Here is a 7,090-nt window from a genome sequence, read left to right as displayed (position 1 = left end):
CCTAGAAACAGGGCGCCCTTGGTGCCAAGAAGGCTACGGGCATCTGGGGTGCATCGGTAGGCGCGTCGCCGGCAGATCCAGGGCAGTGATTCCTCCCCTCTATTCAGCACTGGGGAGGCCACATCTGGAGTCCTGTGTCCAGCTATGGGCCCCCACGACAGAAAAGATGAGAAGAGGAGAGGCAAGCGCTGAACCAGCTTGCCCGCGGGGAGCCAGCCTCGGGTCTGCTCGGCGTGCGCGGAGCTGCCCGCTCCTACGTGACCTCCTGCTGCAGGACCCCGTAGCTGCCCTGGCCATGCAGGGGAGCGGGATGCGAGGGCAATGCTGGGTGACTGGAGGGGGAGTTTGCTGGGGGATGCAGAGAGGAGCACCTGTGGGTTTCCACCGTCTGGCTGCCCATGGCTCCCACGCCGCCTGCCTCGGGTCTCCCAGTGCCCAGGTCTGGATGCGCTCCCACCGGCAGGTTCGGGGCACGGCCCCACAGCCCCAGCCCCTGCTCGCCCCATGCACTGCAGTTTCCCAGCACTTTGCCAGGGCTTTATGCTTTGTTCCCCAACCCTGGGGTTTCCCCTGCGGCTCCTAACCCCGATCTGGTCTGCAGAGTGGGGAAGTTTATTGCTTCGGAGCAGAGATGTGGTGGCCAGAGGGGCAGGACATGGCTCCGTGGGGAAGCATTGGGGCCAGACCTGAGGAGCCATCATGGCACAGGTGAGCTCTGCCCCACGTCCAGTAACCTGGGGAGAGGAGCAGGGGGAGCACTGGGCTGACTCTCCCTGCCCCACGGAGACATGGGGCTGGGGTGGACGTGGTCCCCACGCGTTCAGGGGGCGCATTGCCCCTGACCTGATCTGCTCCCAGAGGGACCCCGAAACCTGCGCAGAGATGCGGCTGTACCCCTCGTCCCCGCTGGGTGTGTCTGCTCCCCGTCCCCGGGCGAGGGGAGCGAGCTGCACAGACTGACCCTCAGGGCACGGAGGGCATCGGGCGCCCAGTGCCAGAGGCGAGGGGTCTCCCCGGGGTTGCACCCGCGGTTGCACCCGGGGTTTACCGCACAGCAAGGAGCAGGATGCAGGTGCCCCCCAGTCCAGAGTACAGACCCCCCCCCGTGCTGCGGGCAAAGCATGGAGGCCACGGGCTCGGGGCCAGGAGGCCTTTCTGGGGAACAGACGTCAGCCAGATCCGATTTCCGAGGGTGGCGTGTTGCGGGCGGGGAAGCCGGTGCCCTGCGGTCCATGCACTTGCCTGCAGCGGGCAGGGGTGAGGTGGGGATTAGCTGTGGGGACCTTGAAGTGGCAGCACCTGACAGGAGACATTTCCAGGGAAGTGCTGAAGTGCTCGGTTCCCACGGGGACTCTGCTTGCTGTCTGGGTCCGTGCCACCCTCACTCCAAATAATGCATTGACTGTCCACACGCTGCCCGCTGCCAGCTCCGCAGCGCCTACCGTAACTCTTCCTTTCCCGGCTTGCACACGCGGCAGCTTGGCTGAGTCCGGCGTCGTACGGGGGCACGAGGGATGGGGATTGTCCGCCTGTTTCCTATGAATTGTTCCCGTAGCTGCGGGGGGGCCTTTGTGAGCAACCTCTTGCGTTAACATTTACCTAATCGAAGCATAGACAGGTGCACGCCACTCACGGTTGCATCCCCATGCTTAGGGTGGTCTTTACGCAGGTCCTTGTGGAAGAGAAGTCGAGACTCCCTGAGCGGAGGACAGCGATGAGCACAAGAGCAGCGACGGCAGCAGGGTTATCGGCTAGGTCAGCCGTTCCCAAACTCGGGCAGATTGCACACCGGCAATTTAAAACACTAGTCTCAACACGTCCAGTGCAAGCGACAGTGAATGAACTGAGTTACAAACCCTGCATAGGGATGAAGAGACCGGGGGTTTTTAAGGGAAACCATATCTTGCGGACGGGTGCGCGGGTGCACCGTTGTCACGGGTGCCCAGGGTCCTATGGTGGGTGAAGGAGGCAATGCTCAGTGACTAGAAGGTGTGTGGATGTATACGTATATACACACATAAGACCTTTATATCTAGAGCAAGACACATATTTTTGGGTTTTTTTACAAATAAAAACCAACCCTGTTTCAGGGTGTCTGAGCCGCGGTGTCTGCGTGTCTGACTCCTGCCCGTTTTGCAGCCGCTGCCTGGCTCAGCTTGTGTTTGCAAATCTGCCTGGAGCAAGAGCGTCGGGTGGGCCTGGCCCAGGCGACGGGGGCCGGATGAGAGCCACGTAGGCTTAGCCTTATCAAGGGCCACCCTTGGGAGCGCTGCCAAAGAGGAGAGGCTGCCAGAGCGAGCCAGCTTGGGAATGGGCCAGGAGGAAGTGGGGGGCCAGGTTTTCCCTTCCCGCAGCCAAGAACAAAGGCTCAGTTTGCAAACCTCAGGTTTCTTCATAGGTCCTGCCCCCGAGGAGATGCCCTCCTCCACCCTCCCTCTGTCCCACGCTCCCCGCGCCCCTTCCCTCCATGCCCGCGTCCAGTCCCGCGTGGATCCGGCCGAGTTCTCGGCTCCCACCGCAGCGGGTGGCCACGAGCCCCCACTTCAATGCCACGTGGGGGGAAAAGAGCAGCCTGGGGTTCGTGTCCAACTGACACCTGCCCAGTCCATGCTGTGACCCCTCGTCCTTGTCCGGGGGGAGATGGGCGACGATCGATCCCCAGGGACTTTCTCATGGCCATTTTGTGCATTGTGACCCCTTCTCCTGCCCCCTCCAGCGTCTCTGCCCTGCCCGGGCCTGGCCTCGGGGTCTCTCCGAGGGAAACTCCTCCTCATCCTCGCTGCCCGTCTCTGCGCCTGCTCCAGCTTTTTCTACCGCTGTCCGCTCCGGCGCTGGGATGCGAAGCAGGTGCGTCGGCTTATTTGCACAGATGTCTTCATCGCCACATCCCTCCTGTAAATCCCAGGGGCAGGCAGTGTCCTGCATGGACCGGCCTGGATAAGCCTCGCCGCAGAGGCAAGAGGTGAGTCCTGCCAGTCATCGACTTGTTTTGCAACCCGAGCGCACCGCTGGCTCGTATGCAGCTTGCCGCCCATCGTACGCCCCCGGCCCCTTTTGCAATAGCACAGCCGAGGCCCGGGGTATATTCGTGCAGCGGGTTGTTCTAACCTCAGGGCAGGTCTTTGCACTTCTTCTTTTTGAATTTCATTTGACTGATGTTGGACCGTTCCTGCAGTCTCCCCTGGTCGTTCTGGATCCCAGCCCTGCCCTCCGCGCACCTTGGTGCCATCTGCAAGTTTGCTAAGTGTGCATCGAGTCCCATCATCCGGATCAGTGATGAAGCTGTGGGCCCGGGACAGAGCCCTGCAATTTCAGTCCTTCCCCCTGGCTCGTGCGGTCTATGGACGAAGCCCACCATGGCATTGCCCTTGCTCATCTCCCCTCTGACCTCGACCCAGGGGCTTTCGCCAGGGCTGGTTCCTCCGTCGTGCCGAGCCTCAGAGCAACGGCACATCTCTCTTGTACGTGGGGCAGCGTCCCTTCGTCTCGGTGTCTCTGCCGGGCCCACCTGAACAAGCGACACCCGTTCGTGGCAGCGGTCCAGCCACAGGGGCTATTCATCCCGCCGAGCCTCTCTCCTAACTTCCCTTTGACGACCGTGTCAAGACTCCCTTTGTTGCCTCTGCACTTTGTCTTTATCTGGGTCACCTTTGTTCTCTACTTCCTTGTCCCAGGCTAAACCCCTTTTAAACCCTCTGCGCTCTGGTAACGATCCCATATGACTCAGAGTAATAGTCAGAGAGAAGTGGGGCTGGCAGGGAGCTCCGCAGGCCGAGGCAGGATCCGGAGGCAGGATCAGGCCTGTCCACACCAGCCCAGACGAACCATAATCCTCTTTGTGAAACGAACATCACCCACGGCACGGCATGCCTGAACCAGCCACGGGGAAAGCAGGGGGACCACGGCAGCCAACGGCCTGCTTCTACCAAAGGCTGTCGATATGCACTCAAGAGACCCCAGGCCGTGCCCCGGCTGCAGAGGAAAGCAAACCCCCGCGGTGGGGACCAGTCTGAGCGGGGAGGAAACCCCTTCCTGCCCCCAAATCTGACATCGATCTGAGCCTGAGGGTAGGGGCAAGACCCTCTAGCCCTGAGAAGATGCTCTTCCTCTGCTTAGCCGTGCTGCGCGTGCAGATTCACGACCCATGAATCCTGGCTGCTTGTCCTTCGGGAGAGGGAGGAAGTGCTATGGGCTGCTGAGGAATGTACCGGGAAGGTCCTCGCCCATCGGTTTGGCTCGCAGAAAGGAAAGGAGCTGCAGAGGCAGCGGGGAGCATGAAGTGGAGCCATCTTTGAGGACTCTCGCCCGTACCGCAAGCACAGGGCGCCCAGACGTGGCCGTGGCTCACGCTGGGCTTCGGTGCTGGATGGTAACGCAGCGCGGCTCCAAACCTCGCCACGAGCAGGGCTGTCACGGCTGGCGCGGTCCGTGGCCGTGGCGAGGGAGGGCGACCGTGCTGGAGAGGGGGTGGGGAGCCTGTTACTTCCAGGTATTGTCCCGGGTAGGAGGATGCCGCTCCTATTACATGAGGTTTGCGTGAGGTTTGGCAGGAAAGCAGACCCGTGACATGCACTGAGCGAGAGGAGAAAGCTGCTCCCATGGGCCACGGAGCCAGGAAAAACACCTTCCCCTGTACGTCCACAGTGCCGGCCTCCGAGCTCGCTGCCCTGGCCCAGGGCACAGACCTCGGAGTCACCGGAGATGGGTCTTTAACAGCATCAGCTCAGCTTGCAGTAGGGGCCAAAAAAGCCGATAAAACATCGGGAACAAAACAGACACCGTCTTCCTGCCAGTGCACAAGGCCACGGTGCGCCCACCTCTGGGATGCTGCGTGCGGCTCTGGAGGTAGCAGAGCTCAGGAAGGTCCAGGGAAGGGCAGGCGAAAGGCTGAGGGGCCTGGAGGAGAGACTAAAAAGGCTAGGACTCTTCCGTCTGGACAGGAGGATGCTGAGGGGGTAGGACAGAGGTCTGTAAAGCAACGCAGGGCGTGACCCCGGGAAGGGGGAAGCGTTGCTCCCCAAGCGCCTCAACACCTGCTGCAACGAGCAGGAGGCAGGTGTAAAGGTAACGAGAGAAAGTGCTTTTCACACAGCGGGTCTCAGCATCTCCAGCGCCAGTGACCCTGGGCTGGCTGCTCCCGGTCCCTGCCCTACTCCCGGTACCCACCTGGCAGGTGTTTCTGCTCTCCTGGCCTCCCCGGCCAGCCTTTGCCAAGCCCTGAACGAGCAGGGGCCCCGAGGAGCTGCCGTGGCTGCTGGGTGGTGCTGGAGACCGTGGAGGAGACGCGGGCAGAGCAGGGGGACCTTGGTCCTTGTGGGGCTGGAGGGGGGTGATCTCGTGGGGCTGTTGCCTTCACGAGCACTTGCCCGCTCACTCGGCGCTTGAGGAAGTGTCCAGGGGTGCCCGACTGTTCGTGAGCGTGGGAGAGGTGAGGTCCTGAAGCGCTTTCGAGAGAAATACAGCGCTACCTTAATGACCCTGGTGACCCATTGCAAGACACAGGAGGTGGTAGGGGCAAGAAAGAGCATATCACCTGTGGATTTACTGTCAGGCCGTGTGGGGGCAAATGTCCCACATGGACCTGCAGAAGCAGCACAGAGACCTGAACTGGCAGGTACCCACCGGGCACTCCCCGCACGGGCATGGAGAAACAGCGCAAGGGAGAGAGGTCCATCGAACTGCCCAAGACCAACCTGCCGCTGGCAGGCAGAAACCATCCACCACCTCTCCCGGGGCTGCCCATAGCCAGGGAGGTGGGAGGAAAGTCCGTGCACTCCTGGTGGCGACAGGGCTCAGAGACCTGGCCTGGCAAGTGGTCCTCTACAGGCCCCGGCCAGACAGCAAGGGACCCGGCAACTCCCTTTGAGCAGCTCATCTCCTGCTTCAGGTCTGCCCTGTGGAAAACCAGCAACCTGCTTGTCACCAGACCCTCAGATGCCACAGTCGAGGACTGGATTAAAGTGGGACTAAGTGACACACAGTGATGCTGCGCTCCAGTGGCGCAATAGGTTAGTGCACGGTACTTATACAGGAGTACTTGCGAAGCAGTGTTGAGGTTGTGAGTTCAAGCCTCACCTGGAGCATGGCCTTTAAGTTTGCCAGGAGAGCAGCAGGTGTGGGTATGGAGATAGGTGCATGGGCACACAGTGCCAACTGCATAAGGGGCTTTTAGTGTGCTTTGAGCTGCCAAGTGAACCACAGGGGCCACTTTGCAGAGTGTTGGAGGTGGAGTTATGTTATATTATAGAAATAAATATTTTTGCAATATCAGACCAATACAGCAAAACTGCACTGGATCTTAGCCTGCAAGAGGCCGAGTGCCCATGGTCTTTTTTTTTTTTTCTGCAAAAAAACCAAGGACTGACCTTGCTTTGGGGGAAAAAAAAAAGTACATGGGCACTCGGCCTCTTGAAGGCTCAGATCAAATGTAGTTTGCTACACCCCCGGGCTCAGTTGGCTAACCCTGTATCTCCTGTAACCTAGTTGTGCTCCCCCCCTCACCCCTTGCTCGGGCGATCTGTATTTCCCTACCGCCTTTGTCATCTTTTTTAGATTCCCAATCCTAAACATTTACTAATAAAAGTCAATCTGTTCTTATCAGTTTAATCACTGAAAAGACGGAAAACTGCTTCTTTTTTCCCCGCGTTTGGCCTGGTATTGCACTTTCTCCAGGACCAACGCCAACCCAGTCCGGTAGACTGCTGGAATAATAGACGTAAAAAGTGAGCTGCTTAGCAGTTTTCTTTTCCTTTCTCCGGTGCAGAGCGGGTTCTTATCAGTCACGACGGGCTAGGGAAGGCGATGCCGCCAGTACGTCTGGAAAAGCACCGGTTGCACAAGCGACTGTGCTGCTCAAGTGAGTAGCCGAAGGGTCATACGGTTCACCGGACCTGATAACGTGAAAACCCCTGCTCGAGCTAGTAGCCAAAGACCTTGGGTCTCCCTCAGGCATAGTTTCAAAGTTTCATAGTTGGTCAGGTCGGAAGGGACCCGAGCAGATCATCGAGTCCAACCCCCTGCCACGGCAGGAAAGAGTACGGGGGTCAAACAACCCCAGCAAGGTGTTCATCCAGCCTCCTTTTAAAGCCCC

The sequence above is a fragment of the Gavialis gangeticus genome, unplaced genomic scaffold, assembly GCF_001723915.1.
Source record: "Gavialis gangeticus isolate Ggan-Ray unplaced genomic scaffold, GavGan_comp1, whole genome shotgun sequence".
NCBI lineage: Eukaryota > Metazoa > Chordata > Crocodylia > Gavialidae > Gavialis > Gavialis gangeticus.
The sequence above is the reverse complement of the archived record's forward strand: the minus strand, read 5'-3'. Positions refer to the sequence as shown.